Here is a 20627-nt window from a genome sequence, read left to right as displayed (position 1 = left end):
GAACCTGTTTAGCCGAGCAAGATCAAGCAGGTGCTTATATGTTCATCGTCATTACGTTTCTGCGCGCCAATAGGCGCATAAGGCCGATTTCTATAGCCTGGTTTTCACCAGCGACGCAAGCACAAGCGCAAGCACAAGCGCAAGCAATAGGGAGACGCAAGTGAAACGAAATTCGACGCAAACACAAGCACAAGCAAAATTACCCGAACCTTCCAAACTGTTAAGACGCGACGTAATCTGGATCTAGTGTTTTCAGTGACCAAACATAGCAACGTGTGGTAAATATCCTTGTGCTTGTGTTATACCTAAGCGGTATTTCGTTTTCACTTGTTGCAGCGCAAACGCAAGCATAAGTGCAGGCACAAGAAAAAGGAAAAAATTTGACCCCTGTGCTTGTGCTTGCGCTTGTGCTAATGTCTGCGTCAAGGCCGTTTACACGATGAAATAAGAATTGCTCTTCTTGTGTTTGTGCTTGCGCTTATTCTTGTGCTTGTGCATAAGTCGCTAGTGAAAACCAGGCTTATATGTTGGCTACAGTTAAACTATGATAAACATACATTTTAAACTAAGGAGTGTGACTTTGAGATTGCAAATTTATGTTAAAAGAAAATATATGATACAGTTGTGAATAAGTAATGTGTATTTTAGGACCTAACTCAAGTTTATTTATTTTTCTGGTAATCAACAACTATATCTCCTTCATAGAAATTTTAGGATCTACTTAAGAACCTACTTAACATAAATTGTCAATAACTACCACGAACAAGAGCCTATTTTGCCAGACTTCTAAAAATGTAGATTTTTTCCCGCGTGTTTTTACTGGATTTAGTAATTCTACTCTTTTTCTGGGATATCTTTTAAATACATTTTCGTAAGACTGGCAACAAATTCTACACCTGTTTCAGTTTTCTATATTTTAATATGTACCGGAGATGTAATTTTCAGTTTTTGATCTGTATAGAACAGTACAAACGATTCCAGACAATTCTCTTTAAAAATAAGCATTATAACTTAGCTTTGAACAGTTTAGGCTTGAAAACTAATTATTTCTCAACAAAGGCAAATCATGTTTTTCCCAGCTGTACACAGCTTAAGGTGAATAAATCTTGGGTTTTTAAATTATTTCCACAAATGGAGTGTTCCTGTTTGTAGTTTTCAACGAGTGACGTGAGAATTCGCAGCTGTATTTAAACTTTTCATTACACATGTAAATGAGTGATTTTTCTCGACACACAGGGACTGCATGAGATCCATCAACTTCAGTTGACTCTTTGCTGTTAGCGCAAGGGAAGAGTTCATTTGCGAGGGATATTTAATATCTGAACTAAGTGCTGAAGGTAAGGATGATGGGTCGATGATCAAATGCCATGCACTTATCTAGAAGAAACTCGTCTAAACTAAGTTATTATAAGCAGTTTTTCACCACTTGAGCATTATAAAACGATGTTTTGTGTTATTGGCAAGACACAGTAAAACTGTACAAGTTTTTCCAACGAAACTATTGGAGTAGATGGAACTGGAGAATCGAGAGGATACAATTATCAAGTTCACAATGACATTTCTGCAGTTTTTCACGGCCTCACCCATTTTGATAATGTTGAAGATTTTAACCAAGACCGTCGTCAAACTATCACGTATTTTATAATATCTCTTTCATTTTAGCATTCGCGTGACATTTCAGATTGAAGATGGCCAAGTGGATGTATGTTTTTGCCATTGTGGCTCTGCTGATGATTACTTTGGATGAAGCGAAAAAGCCCGAGTTCCAAGACCAGACCATCAGGAACAACGACCACAAAGTATTCGATGAGACCAAAAAAACCGCCGACAACAACTGGTCTGCCCACCAGTCGACCAGGAACAACAAACACAGAGTATTCGATGAAACCAGAAAAGCTGCTGACAGCAACTACGATGCTGTAGTTGACGAAACAATTGATCCTAAGTCAGCAGATGAATGAGTAACAAAAACTGTGCAATAATGTTATTAAGTAGTTCCAAAGCTATTAAACTGAAATAATGTTCATCATCTGATGGTAATAATTACTTGCTTGGGTTGTGCCCATGTATCATAAGGTAGGGGTCGAGAAAAAAACAATTATTTAGAGATTCTCTTATTCCCAGATTCTGACTTCAACTCTGTTTAGGTAGCAGCTGCTCAGGAAAACTGAGATGTCTGCAAGTTAGACTACAATTGGCGTTGTGTTTTTTTGTCGCTAATAATTTTATTATACATAATCGTTTTAACTCCCATTTTAAGCAGCAGAGAAATTATTTAAGCCAGAAGAATTTCGCAAACAATGATAGAAAGATGTAAGCGAATCTCAAGATTGGTAAATATATAGTCCATTTAAATTGAGAACTTTGTTAATTGGAACGTTTTTGATAACGAAAGTTTTGACATTGAAATCAACGTTTTCTTTACTGACTGCATGAATGTCTGTCTAACTGACGACTGGCATACCTGTTAAACCGGTTTTGTGATATAACAGTGGAATTGTGATAATAAAGACGAATAATTTCCTTATGTGAGCCAATTTGAGTTTTAATTTTCCAGCGTTGTCTTTGTTTGATAAAAGGAAACCGAAGCATGAAACTTTCATTAGTATTAGTAAGTTCATAATGACCAACGTTGTCTTATGATCCGAACTGAAACGGAGATTTGCGTTAGTATCGCTCACGAGGGGTTCATCATAGCTCGAGCCTGATATTTAAAGAATCATTATAGTTCATTTGATGTTGTTTACGTCATGCTTGCTATTACAGGTCGAATACTTCAGATATATAGGAGAGGTTTCTTTTTGTCAGCCAGAGTGGATCAAAAATGCAGTTTCATGAATGGAACGTGTACGACACCATTTATAATTATATAAAATAATAATATGTCAATATAGCAATTTATTCCTTCTTTTCTCCATACATCGGCAACAAGAGTCAAAGACGCTGATAATATTCTAAATAAAAAATAACAAAAAATATCGGTCCAATGTGGCAGAAATAAAGCTCCTAGTAACTTAGGTGCCGGTCGAATAAGTCCAAAAATGGAGTGCTTCTGTTAGTAGTTACCGAAGAATGATGTGAAAATTCTCAGTTGTGTTTAAACGTTTCATTACGGATGCGAATAAGTGATTTTCATCGGCACGCAAGAACCGCCGATGTGAGAGGTCCATCCACTCTCAACCTCTAGTTTCAGTTGACTCTTACCGCATGGGCAAGAGTTTTAATAAGTCCTTACGATTTTTCGGAAGTGAGTATTATAAGGAATAGTAAATGTAGAAATATCATCAACTCGGAAAAAAGTCCGAGTTCCATATAGAATTTAAAACAACTACCTTCTTTGTTATGCCTCAATGTGACCGCACGATGTGGTTTAATTCCAGTCAAAGACCCACATTTCACCATTGCTCGCCAGTGGCTCAGTGGTTAGAGCATCCAGCTAGACCACGGAGGGTCGTGGGTTCAAATCCCATATGGAACTGGGATTTTTTTCCCGAATTGATGCTATTTCTACATATTATACTGATTTTACGGAAGCATGCTAAAGTATGCCGAGCTGGCATTACAATAACAATAAAATATATGTCACAGTATATATATGCTAGCGCGGCAAATTTTATCATGCTTCAAGAAAATCGTCGGAAAGCAATAGCGCGTTTTATGAATTCATGATATACGGAAATGTACAACAGCATGGTGATTCGAGACAAAAGAAAATAATAATGACTGACAACAAACAACACGAGTGAAAATCAGCGCAACATTTTCCTAAGTCGAGGCTGAAAATTAATTTGAAAGTCATGGATTACGTTGAATATGGAGTGATCTCGTTGAGAGCCAAGTTTAAAAAATCATCTAGTGTTTCTTTTTAAATTCCCGTCCAATAATTTGATAATTGTGAGGGCAATATTTTTATAAAAAGCAAAATAACATCCGCACGAGTTTCTAAAAATCAAACGGAGCGATTTCTCTGAGGCCCGGTTCATACGTCGTATTTCTGCCGTGTCGAATTCAATTCAACGAATTAAATTAGCCTACGTGTAGCCGTACCCACCCCCCGAGGAAAAACGGGAGGGAGGGAACGTCTACGAAGAGCTGACACGAATCGTGTTATGTGACGTCACAGTAATTTATGTAAGTTATGCAAACAAATTATATTTTCTGTCTGTACTCGTGTCCTCGCGCAGACAAAGGCCTCGTAAATATTTATTCTTTCGAGTTTATTTGCAAGTCAATGTCCCTTTTCAGCCCCCTTTTCAAGTGTATATTGTGTTTTAAAGAGATTGAAAAGGATTACGAGCGATGTTTGGTCCAAAGCAAGAAGAAGACAATTTTTGATGTAAACGTCGCGCTCGCAAATTTGGAGTTCCATGTGTACGCTACATCAGAGTACATTTGTAGGCAGTGTCATGTTCTCCTCAAGAAGAGAAATAATTTGCAGGAGAACCTGGAAGAATTACAAAAATCTATGGGAATCAACTACGCCACAAGTTTGAAGAAAGTTGGCCTTGTTTTCCAGCCGAAAAATTCGCTAGAATGCGCGAATTTAAGTTCGAAGAGGTTGACTAGCCTAAGCGACCTCTACGGTTCGTGACATTTGTACATTTGCCGTTCTCTGTTCGGTCACTTGACCTTTTTTGTCGCTTCACTCGTGTTTATGAAGGGCACTTCATGTTGTGTAATAAGAAGGAATTTTGAGTAAAGCTGAGCCGTTAGATCGTGCTATGGCAAATTTTTAAAGGTCATAGGTCTGCATAGTTTCCGCTGTTATCTGCATGTCGCTTCGTAGAGTTTGACACCTCTGTAATTTTCCATGTGTTTATGCATTGTTTAGGCTCATTTCTATTGTAAGATATGCTCTCAAGTCTCCACGAATTTGCTTTTGGGGGACAAAATATGAAATTTACCGTGAACATGTTGCTTTATACTTGCATTCTATACTGTGACGCCGGGCCCGGCTGTGATTAGAGCTGTTTTTACAAGTACAGTCGGAAGATCCTTATCACGCATATCATATTTGTTGTTGGTCATTCTGGCACCACATGATTCAAATGTAGCTGTTTACGCGCAAGTCTGTTGACTGTTTTGCGTGTTGTACATGCCATTGTTCGGCTTAGTTCAGGCAAGACCATGGTTTCGATCCTCCATGCGGATCTCATCAGTTGCCGGTATTTCTAAAATGCTCAGAACGTCTGTAGTTGCCACTTACTAGCGCAACTCTAAACTCGTACAGATGTGAGAATGTGAGACATTTTGCGGCTTGGCACAAATCTATTTTAGCCAATCAGTATTCTCGAAAGTATTGCTCGCGGTCTTTATCCAATAAGGAACCATTATATATTTCCATGCAAAAGCGTGACGTCACATAACACGATTCGTGTCAGCTCTTCGTAGACGTTCCCTCCCTCCCGTTTTCCCTCGGGGGGTGGGTACGGCTACACGTAGGCTAGAATTAAATTCGACAGAAATTCGACGTCTGAATCGGCTGCCGCATTTCTGCCGCACGTTCGACTGGGCTTGTCGCATTATCTCTTCATAAATTAACAATCGGTGTTAGGGAATAAAGGGAAATCCTTTTAAAAGTTCAAAAGATGCTAATCAGAGTATCAAACAAGACCACGATCCACTCGCCAAGAATGGTATAAGCAAGGGTTCGGTACAGTGACAGCATCATTGCGTTACAGGGTAGGACGCAATCACAAAGCTGATTCATCAGTCGAATCACCAATAAAATTATCGGTGACGTGTACTACAGTGTAACAAAGACTATCAGTCACATGCCATGAAAGATGGCCTAGAAAACTAGCAACTAATAATGAACAAGTACACTGAAATAATGCATCAACAGGGATCGACGAAGGTGCAAGTAACAAAATGCTTTTTTTTTGTTCAAGAGAAAAGGGAAATTTTGGGGGCCTCCCCAGGGTCCCCCAGCTGGACTGAGGTTACAGACCCAAGTAAGGGCAATCTCCATGAAATAATTTAAGCTAGGAATGTCATTGTTATGGATAGTGAGACCCTGAAAGATTGCCTTATAAAATCAATATGCAAAACGCTTAACACTGGTTTAAAAGTAAACAAGAGTCATATGAACTTCAGTTTATGATGTACAATGTACAACAACTACTCTTTGTTGTGAACAGACTTTGGAATGTCCTGGCTATAAATTGAAAGTAACTGCGAATTTTTAATGAGCAAAATGCCGTGAATATAGAATGGTGGAAGGAGATGCTAAAGAATATTGAACAATTTATGATAAATATATTATATATGAATTGGCTTACCTAATGCTTAGAGATGGTCTTACACAATGTGATTATTGCTAAAGCCAGAATAAATAATGTATATCAAAGGTCCAAAAAGTTTGTCCAGCATCTAATATGAGAGAATTCAGCTACTTCCAGTTTTTCTCTGGTGATGAATATTTGAATAGATATTTCAAAATAGTTCAAAACAATTGGGAATCTATAAGATCATACAATGTAGGAAATTCTCAATGAGGTCAAATTCAATTGCACTTTTATGTTATTAGCAAAATTATACACCAGCTCTACCATGTGTCCTTCTATGTTACACCCTGTGCCAGAAAATAGAACATGAAGCCACATAATGCACAATTTCAGTACGGTGGAAATCACCAAATATTTAATTACCACTGATGAACAATATCATGTACTCTGTTTAAAGTCACTACCAAATGACAAATAAACATCAGATAACTTTTTTCTGCCAGTTTACAAGCAAATAGCTCACTATATATCCAGGGTTGATTAACAACTCTACACAACCTTAGTGGAGTTACACCATCAAATACATGCCATCCATTTATTCTCCTAATAGCCATTTCAGCTTGTATTCTTACATTTGCAGTTCTGGTTCATGGTTGGAAAACAGTCTTCCTTAGAAAATTGGTATTAAAATTATAGTCAGTTCTGATTTACTTGGTTGCATAGAATGGATGAAGATTATAACCTTCCTGCTTGCCAGTACAAGCTGTCTATCAAATCTACGACATTAAGGAAAAATTCCTACTAGGCCTTAAAATGTGTTGTCAGACTTATTCAGAGTAAAGTTCACTTTTGGATGTCCAGGTCTTGGGTGTCTGACCGGTTATCTCTCTGCAGTCTATTCTGCACCTTATGTTTTCAAATTCAGCCTAAGAAAACTTCAGGTAAATAATTAATGGGCTGGCTCCCCAACATCAAGTACAGGAAATTGGCCCATGCAATAATTTATCTGACACTACTAGTTCTGAAACATTAAACCTAAAAACCAGATCTTGCTGAAATATTAAGCGAGTAAAAAATATTCAAAATTCATCGATGGCTGTATTTAAATCACTAATGTCCTTCCACATTCAACATTGTTTTTGGGAAGCTTTTTTTGTTTACCTCAGAGGTATGAAAACTGATTAATTCCTAAGTTGATTGAAGCTGATGGGTATTCATATGCCAGACTCAGATGCATCATATATTTTGCTCTACACAGAGATTCCTCATCAACTTTTGCCCAAGGGAAAGCCGAGGGTACGGCTCCCAGTTTCAAAAAGTGTACTCAGTTTAAAATCACTTGGCAAGAAGTGCTCGGAAAAACAAAAATTATTTCCTACCGAGGTAAAATAGACATCTCCCCTTTGCATACGTATTTCCCACTTTTTTCTTCTTTGATTATCTGGCTAGCTTGTCCGAAGGAAACTCAGTCGTGGAAATGATAAATCAGGTCGGTTTTTGCTTCGATTATTAGAGTTTGCAGCCGCACAACACTTGTGTCCAACTCTTTTCCTTTTCTTTACCACATTTGCTCCAGACAAGTAGTTCTAACCTACATACATTCGAATTTTTTCGTTCTTCCCCAGCATTTCGTCCGCCATTTTGAAAGCTCGAGGGCTATTAAGCCTCGCTTGCGTGCAACTTCCGGTTTTTTTCTGGAATCGGCGTATTGGTTTTTCTCTCCGAATTTCCAGAATTTTCGGTTGAATGGTTCGCTTTCAAATTCAACAATTTTCAGATTTTCTGGAAACTTTGCCAAGAAATTTCCGTAAAAGTTGTCCCTGTTTCGTAATTTTCGGAATATTTGGTTTAATGGAAATTAAATAGCCAGTCTCTCTCTCCTTCTTCTCTAGTTTCCATTCTCTCCTCAGCTGATCAACTGAACCAATCACAGCACGCGAATTTTCACGTGACTATCCTGGTGACTGAACGTGACAAAGATCGCGTTATTCATTCTCTTTTGGCGCCCATCTTTGAATTCAGCGTTAACGGCTGATCGCTCGTGCGTTTTAGTAGATTTCACTTCCAAAATTATATCAAAATGGTTTTTGCTGCGGTCCTGTGATCAGAAGAAAACAGCGTGAGTGTCATTAACGAGAAACAAGTTATTCTTGGCGAAGATTTGGAGTTAAAAGAAAGTCTTCCTGTGGATGTTTCAACGGGGAAAAATTCAAAGGGCAGATTAGCCGTATACAGAATTATTTGGTGAGTAATCGAATTCAAGTAACCTTATATTATACAACGTAAATTCTTGTATTTAGACAAAAGCTTTTGAATGAACTTTATCATCACGAATCATACACGAGTGGGTCACTCAGTCATGGCATGAAATGAATTCTGGCTAAAGCAGAGTTGAAACAATTTAGGTTGCCCAGAGTGCGTGCCTGAACAATTTGATTTGCGAGGAACAAGTCGTTTCTCTCGCCTCACTTGTTCAAACGAAATAAATATAGCAGTTCTCTCTGATCCCAGTCATAGTTCTTGACAAAAACTCCAACGAGGCAGCCACAGTGTGCATGAGTTTGATGTCTCCTGTGTGTTTCAGCCTGACTGTATGGCAATCCGTGTTGATCTTCAATTTTTGTCCATCTGTATATTCTTTTGTGTTTACTCTATTATTTACAGTGTAAATGTTCCTTTAATGTTTTAAGTGTCTTTTTTAATATTTCTAATGTCTAAATTTGGCTAAAAACCGTGATATATATACAGTGTATCCTCCAATTCGAGAGTTGTTGATACACCTTTAGAAGAAGGAAAACCTTGATTTAATCTACTGTAGGCACAAGATTTATGTAACATATTTATCAATAGTATACAAGCACCTTCACAATTATCAAGTCTCTTCTTTTAACATTTCAACCAGCTTACAGTCAGGTCTTAATTAGCTGCATGTATTAAACTGTGAGCACATAAATATTTGGATCTCAGTCTTACAGTACCTCATATATATCGCAATGTAATGTATTTTTTTAATTTTGTTTTAGGTGTCATACAACAAAGATGAACATGAAGAGGCTAGCTGTTGACACCCTAATTAGAGGGCAACAAAAGAAGCTGTGGAATCAACAGAAATAACTGAACAGCAGCTAAGTTTGCCCAAACTCACTCTTTTTTTAATTTTAAGGATTGTTTCAGTTTTGTTCTTATCATTGATTCCTTACATTCGTGAAAATCCAGATTTGTTCCACATAATAACAATAATTTAAGCTAAAATCTTGTGTATGGAAAATTGTTGGATTTGTAAACCAAAAAAGTAAGTAAATTATCTGAAAAAGTTCTCTTTTTATCAAACATGTAAAAGTTTGACCTTCATATCTGTTTTCAGCTTTACTTTTTACTCTTGATGTAATGAAAAAGAAACAGGATAATTATTCTTATGTTTAAATTCATGAAAGCCAATGTAATAAACCATTGATTTAAAACCTGTTTGATGTGATATCAGTGACTTTATTTGCTATTTTAATGCTGGACATTAATCATCAAAATTTTGTCTGCCCTACAAATGATACAAAATTCCCAGTTTTTCCCAGATTTTCCAAAAAATTCCAACCTATTCTCAAAAAATCCTACAAATTCCAAGTTATTCTCAGAAATTCCTACGAATTTTTTAGAATTTTAAGGAATTTCCAAGGTGAGTATATTTCAGTTGGAATTCCTAGGAATTCCTAGGAATTCCGAGTCCGAATTACCGTGAAAATTCACACCTTCGATTCCTAGGAATTCCTAGGAATTCTTAGGAATTCCTAGGAATTTTTTCCTAGGAATTCTTAGGAAATTCCTAGGAATTCCTAGGAATTCTTAAAGTTATCTCACAAGGGTATTGCACGAAAGACATACAACAGCTTACAAGACTGAGATACCTTAGTAAATGGTCTTTAGCTGCGTTACACGAAACGATTCTGACGATTGCTGAAACAAAATTGTAAACATCTGAATAAGTAAATCAAGAATTTTCGACATGTGTTAAACAACAAAGAAGATCTGGTTGTCTAAACGGAAAGCACACCAAGAAGATAATGCCCGGGGATAATGCACATAAAATTAATTGTTATCCAACTTGGTCAGAACAATAACGGCAAATACAGAATAGTAGAGTAGGTCTGAAACTACACAGCTAACAGACAAGAGAAAGCACAGGAAACTTACCTTGTTGAAATAAAATCAACTCTCTTATTAAGAAACCGTTCCCGACTCTGTACAGCGCTGTAGCCAAAAGCTTTGGCTGCGACGTGACCGCGCCTACAATAGCAACGTTTACGCTTTCAAAGTCGACAGCTCAGCTGTCACACAGGGGTCATATAACTGCTGTGTAATATGACGCAGCGCATGCCTGGATAGACGAATCCTAAGTGATCATATCACTAGGCGGCACCCTGAGTCCATTCTTCGCGCGAAATGCCTTCGGTTGATGAGTGCATGCTAATTTCCCGGGGCTAATTTTCCAGAGTGGCGGCTGTTAATGGAGCTAGTCTACCAGGGAAAACCTGACATTAAAATTTACCAGCTAGATTCATGCCAAAAATGCGCATTTTCCAGCTAGGATAAGCTTCCGAGTATAAACCAGTAAGCAAGCAATTGTTTTGAAGCGGGCTTCCCAGCAAGTTCCATGCCAAAGCTTAAGAATCCCAGCCAGCGCACTAAGCCCTGCGGAGCGGATATTTTGTATATCGGCTCCGGTGAGCACTCCTGAGAGATCGACTAGAAACACGTCAAATCGGCTTTGGACCTGTCTTTTACAACAAATAAGGTTAGAACATTTCGAAATTATCAACTCTGTGTCTATTTCAACTTATTACAGGTCAATTCGTGTGGCGCATGCTAAAATATACGTCTAACCCGTAAATTGAAATTTGACGACGGATGGTCAAATATTTGCATTTTTGACGTACTTTCAAAAGCTCTCGCGTCGCTCACAATCATTTGCCCAAAGAAATTTTTACAGGAATCTGTAGACCATCCTTCTGCGATTCAACCACCTGAGGCTTGATCCATTTGAAGGTTTCGCACATGGTGAAAATCAATTATATTCACGAAGTACTTTTAAGTGAATGAAATACATGTCTTCGAAATTTAATTATTTTGCACCGAAAGAGACAACGCAACATTCTCTAAAACACACCAAGTACATATTTAAACATTGCACAAAAATATTTGAGTGTTTTAAAGACGGAAGAATGATGTGGTTTTGCATGCGAGGCTCTCAAACTTGCTTAATAAAATGGTGCGTCAAATGACGATTTTAACGGAATTTGGTAATTTGCATATTTCTTTGAAATAAAAGGATATTTTGCCAAAAAAACTATCCAGTAGTTTTTGTCATGCCCTAGCCTATCTACCATAAGAATATGAGCGAAATCGAGTTTTCGACCCTTGCCGCAAAATTGAGAATTTGTCTGATTTTTACAGGCAGGCACTCTCAAGCGTTTTCAAGGCGTATGGGACACAAATATCAGGATATTTAATGAGATATTTACATGATAGTTTCCGGGAAATTTACGAAATAAGGAAATGTTTGTAACTTTTGATATTTGGGGATATTTCCTAAACTTTGTTTTCAATCAGAAAATTGCTCAGTCCATTGCAGTACTAATCCAGCTTTGCGGTTCTTATCTGGAAAATGTATTCCAGGTCGGTCATTCTCCAAAATGGCGACCGATGAGAACGGCTAGCAGCCTGAATCGCCTAGGATTCTTAGTGTCCTTATTTCTACAGTAATGTCGTAATATTTCAAACTCGAAAGACCGTGTTTGACCACATTTCCAAACACCGAGAAGAGAGTTGAAATTACGACGCGCAGCAGAGTACATTTGACGAACGTCCAGGTGTTTGGAAATGGGGTTATTATAAACACTTTCTTGAACGTTTGATATATTTTCTCAATCGAATCTAAACTAAGGAGAAAACGAGGAAATAAAATCGTAGAAATCTATGCTAATTAAGATCAGATATCCAAACATCCTCACGGTCATGATTTTGTGTTTAAACTTGAGGCATTACTAATGAGTTTGAGAAGGAAAGAGCCTAAGTATACAGTTCTTCAGCTTCTACAAGTGAAATAATTCATTCAAATTGTGTTTTGAAAAAAAAGATAGTTGGAGAGGTTTTCAGGGTATTTAGAAAAACGTTTCCGAATTTCCGGGAAGATAGTTTGACGATATTAAGTGATATGGTGGATAGGCCTAGTTTTTGTTTTCCCGAGCAACGGTCAAAGTGTTTGAATAACAAGTTGATCGTAGAAAAGGGGTGGCTGTAATTGGGGTTCCAGTGGTTTCAGCTTTTTTATCGTATTTATGTCAACTTAGCAATAAATGTGCTAACCAGTTAAGTTAGTATTTTAATTTTTTTTTTTTAAGACAACTGCAGAAATTCTCGCACGCTCATTGGCTAATTTTCATTGCCAATAAGCGGACAGACACATGAGCTTTTAATTTATGCAATGCGTCAACGAGCGAGAGCGGGCAATTTAACAATTTGTCATCGTAAAAACAAATTGACGTCAGTGTTTTATGCGTCTGTCCTGTTATTGACAATGAATTTCGTCATAACGTTGCGGATCCACTCGGCTATTGTCTCGTGGATCCACAACTACTTTGACAATGTTATAATGAAATTAACGATCAAGAACAGGACAGACGCACGAAAACCTGACTTCAATTTTGTTAATCAGTTCAACTATGAATATAAAACAACTTCTGTTCTATTTACAATTTTGTTCATTACAGTGCCCAAATAGCTCTATGGGACCAATCCTCAAGAACTTCAGTAAAACAAAGTTGATGGATCAGTCAGTCAATTGGCGATGATTGAGTGGTTAATAGTATAACATTACAATTAATCAATATTGAGACCACACATGCTATCATAGCCAGTGCAGTAGTGATCTTACCTAAGCCAACCCATCCATGGATTTTTTCTTGTTTTAAAAAAAAAAATTAGCAATAATAGTGATCATTATCATCCCGTCAATGACATTGGATCCATATTAAAAGCCTAGCCATATGTTTTAGTGCACTCATTCGTTTAAACTTAAACCGTTTGATTACCATGTTCCTCTTCAAGACGTGACATAAGATTTCGACTGTGGCACAAAGCTTGGCAGAAACTTTGAATTTCAGCAAATGAAGATTCAATGGAAGACAACACTGACAACTACAAAAGGACAGAACTAAACAAGACTCACCAACAGCCAGACAGATTTTTTTGTTCAGAATGTTTATTGTACATAAACTATACGAAGCACCGTCATGAGCTCACTGGACTATGTTGATGACTTTGCAAGTGTAGGCTGTTTGATGGGTTAACAGCAATCAGGAATATTTCAAAGAAGAATAATTTTTTGAAAGAAGCACTTGTTTTCTCTTACAGTTAAACAACCACTGGGGCCAGGGGATTCATCAAACAATCCGAGGAATGGACAACCTTGGACCACCAGTTAACAAATAGATTCCATGTTACCGTGCATCTGTTCAGTAATAGATCACAGATGATGTCAAAATGTGGTAACAACAATAAAGTGGTACATGAAGTGATAGCCGAGTGTGTCACTGATCAGTTCTTGCCACATTTTGAAATTTTCTGTGACCTATTACTAAGCAGACGCACAGCAACATGGAATCTACGTGTTTTGTATGATAGAGAAAAAAAAAAACATTGTTAATGACGTCATCTATCCATTTGTCCTTCAACAGATCAGAGGTAAGAATCAATCCAAATGTGAGAATAACAACTATTCGACCTATTATAAAAATCATAAAATTAAAAATTATAGGTATACCGAGTGACGATATCATTTTAATCCACAAGTGTGATATCATGTGTGATATCATTTTTGAACCTTTAACTGTACTTTAATGTTACTGTATGATCGAAACATCTTCGCATCTTCCTCGGACGACTACGACAATCTTCGCCTATCTTCAAACATTTTCGGACATTTTCGGGAAATGTTGGGAAACGTCCTGTGGCCTTCGGACAACTTTTGGAGAGTCTTCAGAAATCTTTGGAAACTAGTCGGAAGTCTTCGGAAAATTGTCATAAACATCGTTATTAGTATCTTGATGTATTGTGGGGATTTTATATAAATAAAAAGAAAATTACATGGTCGCTTGAACATACGGAATTTTCCTTCTTATGCAGAAGATTATTCCACTCGTTTCCTACGCTCACTCATGAAATATTCACCCCTCGAAGATAGATTTCGTATCTCCGCGCGGCCATGTACACAATAATGAGTATGACCTCAAGAAGCAAAACCACCAAAATATATTTTCATTGTTGGAAAACTAAAAATAATAAAAATGCTATATAAGTACACTGCATTTTAAACTACGTGTTTTGATGAGCTACGCATGCGTGAGTTTGTGATTTAAAATTGAAAACGTCTGCCAGAAAAAAAATAGTCTCTCCACAGACGTTTATATTTTTGCTTCGAGTGTTTTGGCTTAAACAATGAAACCCTCTAGTTTTGTCTTTTCCCAAGGCCACTGCATCTGTCTGCGTTTGAGCAGTTAATACGTTTTCTACTGGTCTTGAAGAACTCGATCAACGCAAAACATACAACACTGAGCAGAAGGTCTGTGAACAAATTCCTCCTCCAAAGACAATGAAAAGTCTCAGCCTCAACCACAGAAGAAGGGAAGGCCTTCCATCACTGATTCAGGCGACGAGAACTGAACTTTTAAGCATGAAGTAGACTATATTTTTTCCTTCTGACTTCAGAACTGCTTAGATTATTTGTCATGCTCGAATGAGTTTTCGTCACATGACATCGTTTTGCATGCTAAATGAGCCGCAAAGGCGTTTCCGGTTCCGCTATTTTCAACAAACCGGCTACTGGAACAAATACACAAAAATCTAAAATTTAAGGCGATAAAATTAAGCTATTTCAAAATGGATCTTGTGATTTCAAATCGAACTCGCGCTACGCGCTCGTTCGATTTTGAAATCACGCGTATGATTTCAGACCAAATTGCACTCCACTCAGTTCAATTACCATTATATATCTATAGTTATAATTAATAGCAAATATCACTATTTTCATGCCACTGAGTTGCATTTGATCTTATGATACAGCTATTCTTCTTTGTTCTTTCCAGTTAACCCACGTTGCTAATTATTTGTCTTACAAAATTAGTACGAGCATTGTTCGGTTATTTTTTTTCCGAAAACGAGCTGTTATCAATGTATTTCTAATCAGCATATCTCGCTTATTACTGAATTATATCCAGTGTCAGATTCTATAAAAGGAAAACGATCTCCTTTATTTAAGTGATTAGGTTAGTATGTTATTTTTTACTGAGGTTTATTGACCCTTCTGGCCTCCACTGGCCAGGCTAACTTGAAAAAAAGATCTTGCTGACATTTTAAAAAGGCTCAGTCACGTTTTTTTAGGTTGTTTTGGCCACATACAAATCACCTTCAAATTGAAGTAACCTAAAAATAGTGGGTTACCAAGATAGGAACACCAAGGAGACAATAATAAGCCATATTGGAACAAACTGACATGGATTACAAACGAATTATAACTTGAGAGATTTAGCCGGCTAAACAGGCCTAAACGTTTTAAGGTGCGGAAGCCGTGACGAAGCTTCTTCAAGATATCCACGAGCAGAAGGCGCGTGTCGAGTTTGTATTATTTGCGGTAAGCTTTGGATACACTCTCTGTAACAGACCTTCTGAAACGTGGTGGTTCACCGGGCTTTTAACAAAAACTCTACCAGGGCAAGAAAGAAATCCACTAGGTTGACCCAATTCTAAACTGTATTTTCTAACTCAAATTTTTAATATTAGGACTAATTGCTTTTAAGAATATTTTTTATTTAAATTCTCGATTTATCTTAGCGAATAAAGTAATTGTAAGTAGTAATGTTATTGTAAATAGTTGTGCGTTTTTGTGCGTTTGGCTCCGGATCTGGGCAGCCACTCCCTACGTTTACGACTTAAAATAAACCTACCTTACCTTACCTTAATTCTTCACCAGGACAGTACCAGGGAGTTCAATGTTATGTATAACTTAATCATCATGCAAAACTTTGTGACTCAGTATTTAAGATGCTAGGGTTGATGATGGCAAAAGACTTTAAGTTATTGCATTAAATTTTCAAAACTGCGTCAACTGAAGCAACTCAATATACATAATTTAGTTTCGAGACCACAATGTCTGTCCAAAATGTTCGGTAAATTGTACGTCATTTTAATGCTAGCTTGTTTTCCTTATCAAAGAAGGAACTAGAACGGAATTCCAAAATCGTGACCTTCACTTGCAGGAGAAAACGCCACACCAGGGCCGGGGAAACTAAATTCGATATAAGGGAGAAGTCAAATTGATCAGGAGGGCCATAGAGGGCACAATCTGATTCCACCAGGGAGGGCAAATTAATCCACCAGCTTGCATGGGTTTCACCAGGTCTGTTACAGAAGAGTGTATACAGTAAGAATAAAGGTTTCAGGATCCAAAACGAATAGATGTGAAAAGATGAAAGAATAGAATTAAACAAGGCAACAACGAATGACTAGCGACAACAAGAGTAAAAGAAATAGGCACCCTGAAAGGAAGTTAGAGGTTAGACACGTTAGAGGTTAGCCCTATGTGAAACCTCCCTTGAAATTACAAACACGAACGAATGACAAAGCACATAAATAGATTTTCGTTCGAGCAAAGTTTGAACATCGAAGTTTTAAATCAGTTTGCTGTATTTTTTAACACTTCTCTCTTTGTTGTATGTATGCGCCATTCAGAGAGAAGATGGCAAAGTTGATGTACGTTTTTACGGTTGCGGTACTGCTTGGAATGATAACTCCGGATGAAGGAGCGCACACCATAAGCGCGATTGACGACTACCAAGCTGACTACAACAGTTATGATACCGCCGACGGCATCTACGAAGTTCGTGACATCAGCTATGATACCGCTGACGATATCGACGAAGCTCGTGACATCAGCTATGACACCCCCGACGACATCGACGAAGTTCGTGACATCAGCTATGATACAGCTGACGACAGCAACGAAGCTCGTGACATCAGCTATGATACCGCTGACGAAAGCAACGAAGCTCGTGACATCAGCTATGATACCGCTGACGACAGCAACGAAGCTCGTGACATCAGCTATGATACCGCTGACGACAGCAACGAAGCTCGTGACATCAGCTATGATACCGCTGACGATATCGACGAAGCTCGTGACATCAGCTATGACACCCCCGACGACATCGACGAAGTTCGTGACATCAGCTATGATACAGCTGACGACAGCAACGAAGCTCGTGACATCAGCTATGATACCGCTGACGAAAGCAACGAAGCTCGTGACATCAGCTATGATACCGCTGACGACAGCAACGAAGCTCGTGACATCAGCTATGATACTGCTGACGACAGCAACGAAGCTCGTGACATCAGCTATGATACCGCTGACGACGGCAACGAAGCTCGTGACATCAGCTATGATGCCGCTGACGATAGCAACGAAGCTCGTGACACCAGCTATGATATCGCTGACGACAGCAACGAAGCTCGTGACATCAGCTATGATACCGCTGACGACAGCAACGAAGCTCGTGACATACATACATACTTTATTTGCAGCTCCCCAAAGGGGCTTTTCAGTTACAAATGGAATAAAAATGATAAAAATACGTCAATTAAAATGAATAAACAAAATGGGAAAGGAGTCTAAAATTAATTACAGTATTAAAGATTTAAAAATTTACAAAGTTTAAAATTGAATATTAAGAATTTACATTATTAACATTTAAAATATGTTTGATCAAGTGTCCCTTAAAAGCTTTCACCGAGGGTAAACTTTTCAAATCATCACTCAGCTCATTCCAGATTTTTGCTCCGCGATATGCAAAGGATGTTTGTCCGGTAGCCAGTCGGCAACGTGGAATGTTTAAGTCATTACTCTGTCTGGTGTTTCTTGTAGCGATTTGAGATCGGAAAATGAATTTATCAATCAAGTTGTCTGGAACAAGATTATGAATACATTTGAAAGTCATCACAGCGTCATTTATGTAGAGTCTATCGCTGACCTGCAGCCAATTCAAGGATTTGTCTTCTTCTCCAATAAATGCTTTATCCTGTTTATTTCTACCAGTTTGTGCATGCAGTTAGAAGCTGTTTTTGTAACGTGATCGCTTTAAGTTAAAGATTGATCAAGATAAAGACCAAGGTCTTTGGCGACAATGACGGGATTGATTTCTTTTCCAAGCATTAAGACAGGTACTGCAGGCAATTGACGGAGAACTTGCGGCACGCCAATAAACAGAACTTTGGTTTTGTCCGGGTTAATTAGAAGAGAATTTTTGCAGCACCAGATAAAGATATTTTTTAGATCCTCATTCAAATTGTCGATTGCAGTAGTTGTATTAGTTGAAGGAAAAGATAAATAGAGTTTGTTATCGTCAACATAGCAGGCAGATTTGCAGTGTAGACGGACAGACAACAGGTCATTTACGTAAATAGTGAACAGAACTGGTCCCAGAATTGATCCCTGGGAGACACCATATTTCAACGGCAGTAGGGGACCGTTCATTTTTTATGAGGGAGGGGGGGGGGCTGGTGGGATTTGGGAAGCACCATTTAAAAATCGCATGACCCCCCCTCAGCTTACCAATTTTTTCACATGGCTCCCCCTTATAGCGGTCATTTTTTGGGATGACCCCCCCAAAAAAAAAATTGAACAAACAATATTTAGATTTCAACTTTTTTAACATTTCTCTATTATCCCCCTACTTCACGTTATTATGCTCACTATGAAGACAATATTTACAATCCCTATACTACAGAGAGCTGTTGTTTAAAAAACAAATCAAAAGAAAGCGAAGTCAATTTCGGATCTCCTAGTTATGGCTCGCGCTGAGCGTGTGGCATTTGGCCTCTCATCGGCATCTTCCTCATCTGAATTGATGAATGCAAGAATGACGTCACTTGAGTCATCTTCTCCCCCTGCTGTCAGCACTTGCCCTGTTGTCATTTTGTGTCAATGTCCTGGCATTTCTCAGTGTTGGTTGGCCAGCTCTGAGAGGACTCTTCTGCTGCAAGCGTGAATGTCTTACAATTGCTTTTACTTTCTCACTCTTGCTGTTTTCCAAATGCTGCTTCAGCCCGTGGTGGTTCAAGTACTTGTTTAGTTCTGGAACACGTAGCTTTTTAAGCTTGGTTAGATCTTCGCACAACTCAGTCCAAGGATAATCCTCATATGATTTATCTTTTGCGTCCCTACTTAACTTTGCCTTTTCTTCTGCTCTCTTTTTCCTTTTAAATTCCAGCACTTCAAGATGCTGAAGATAATCCACCACAAACTTTGATTTGACAATAAACTTATCTGCAAATAGAGCAACGCTCTCTGGGTCAGATAAAACCAGCCTGCCACTTCCATGCTCTTTCTTCGCTTGGACCCTTGGCTGTCAGTCATCTGGATCACGCCCTTCTTTTGGGGTCTTCTGGTAGGAGAGGTAGTGGTATTCCGGTAGGCAGGAATGGTCAGGAACTGGTTTGGGGTATCTTTCTATGGGTGGTCCAGTCCATTCACAACAAAAAGAACAAATTTCTCCTACCTTTTCTTGACAGGACAACTTTAAAAACTCTCTGTAGTTCTCCCCCTCCTCATAGTGCTCATTCATAAACTTCTCAATCTTACAGAAGTAACAGTGGCCTAGAAAAGAGTCTTTCCTTGCTCCTGCATTGTGATACTGAACCAAGTACGAAGTGTTGTGAAAAAACTGGAAATCTGTTGAAGATGTGTTGTGTGAAACACATTGTCACATTTAAAGCAGGGCGAAGAATTTGCCCACAGTTTTAATGTAAAACAGATCAAATGTATAGAAGCTAAGTTGACGAAGGTCACGCAGGACATGGAAGCACTAGAAAATAATAAGAGCAATTATAACAGCATATTCAAGGGCATACTCAAACAGCACATCAACAAAAGGAGAAGGAAAAAAGAAAACCGCAGAAAGTCAAATGAAAGAAAGAGGAAGCGGACTGAAAACAACGTCCAACGACTTTATGGAATCTGTGTTGGAAACCCGCTAGGAAATGATCTTCCACAATGCCTTGTGTACCCTCCTAGAACGGCCGTCCCGGAAGAGTGTATTAAAGTTGAGGATGTTGCTACGTTGTTATTTGGAAGAGATGGGCCATACATCGCACAGCTCTTGGAAGGGAATTATTTCACCAATACTGCAAGAAGCAGAATCACCACAAACCTTGAGCAGGAAGTCAGATATTATGTTTACACCTTCATGTACCCTAAAGAGTACACTCTGACGGAAAGCATTGCTGCTTCTTGCAGCATTGGTGAAAGAGACTCTCATAGCAGCACAAGCGGCGACGAAGAACTCAACGACAGCGAAG

At 38.3% G+C, this 20627-nt stretch overlaps 2 long non-coding RNA genes across 3 annotated transcripts; both read left to right on the top strand.

The window, feature by feature from the left end:
• The first annotated feature begins 1207 nt into the window (after positions 1–1207).
• LOC110046399 (uncharacterized) lies at positions 1208–2532 on the top strand. 2 transcript variants are annotated; one of them, XR_016207454.1, is made up of 2 exons: positions 1208–1337; positions 1682–2532. It is a non-coding gene; the product is annotated as an uncharacterized LOC110046399 (long non-coding RNA). The 2 variants fall into 2 exon arrangements; XR_002296376.2 differs by having other exon boundaries at positions 1663–2532.
• A 5610-nt stretch (positions 2533–8142) lies between these two features.
• On the top strand, positions 8143–9688 carry LOC149112224 (uncharacterized). The gene is made up of 2 exons (XR_016207468.1): positions 8143–8471; positions 9251–9688. It is a non-coding gene; the product is annotated as an uncharacterized LOC149112224 (long non-coding RNA).
• The last annotated feature ends 10939 nt before the right edge of the window (positions 9689–20627 follow it).

Source organism: Orbicella faveolata, unplaced genomic scaffold (assembly GCF_042242905.1).
Source record: "Orbicella faveolata isolate gen_17 unplaced genomic scaffold, um_ofav_v1 contig_2, whole genome shotgun sequence".
NCBI classification, from domain to species: domain Eukaryota; kingdom Metazoa; phylum Cnidaria; class Anthozoa; order Scleractinia; family Merulinidae; genus Orbicella; species Orbicella faveolata.
Note: the sequence above shows the minus strand (reverse complement) of the source record. Positions and strands in the feature narration are given on the sequence as shown.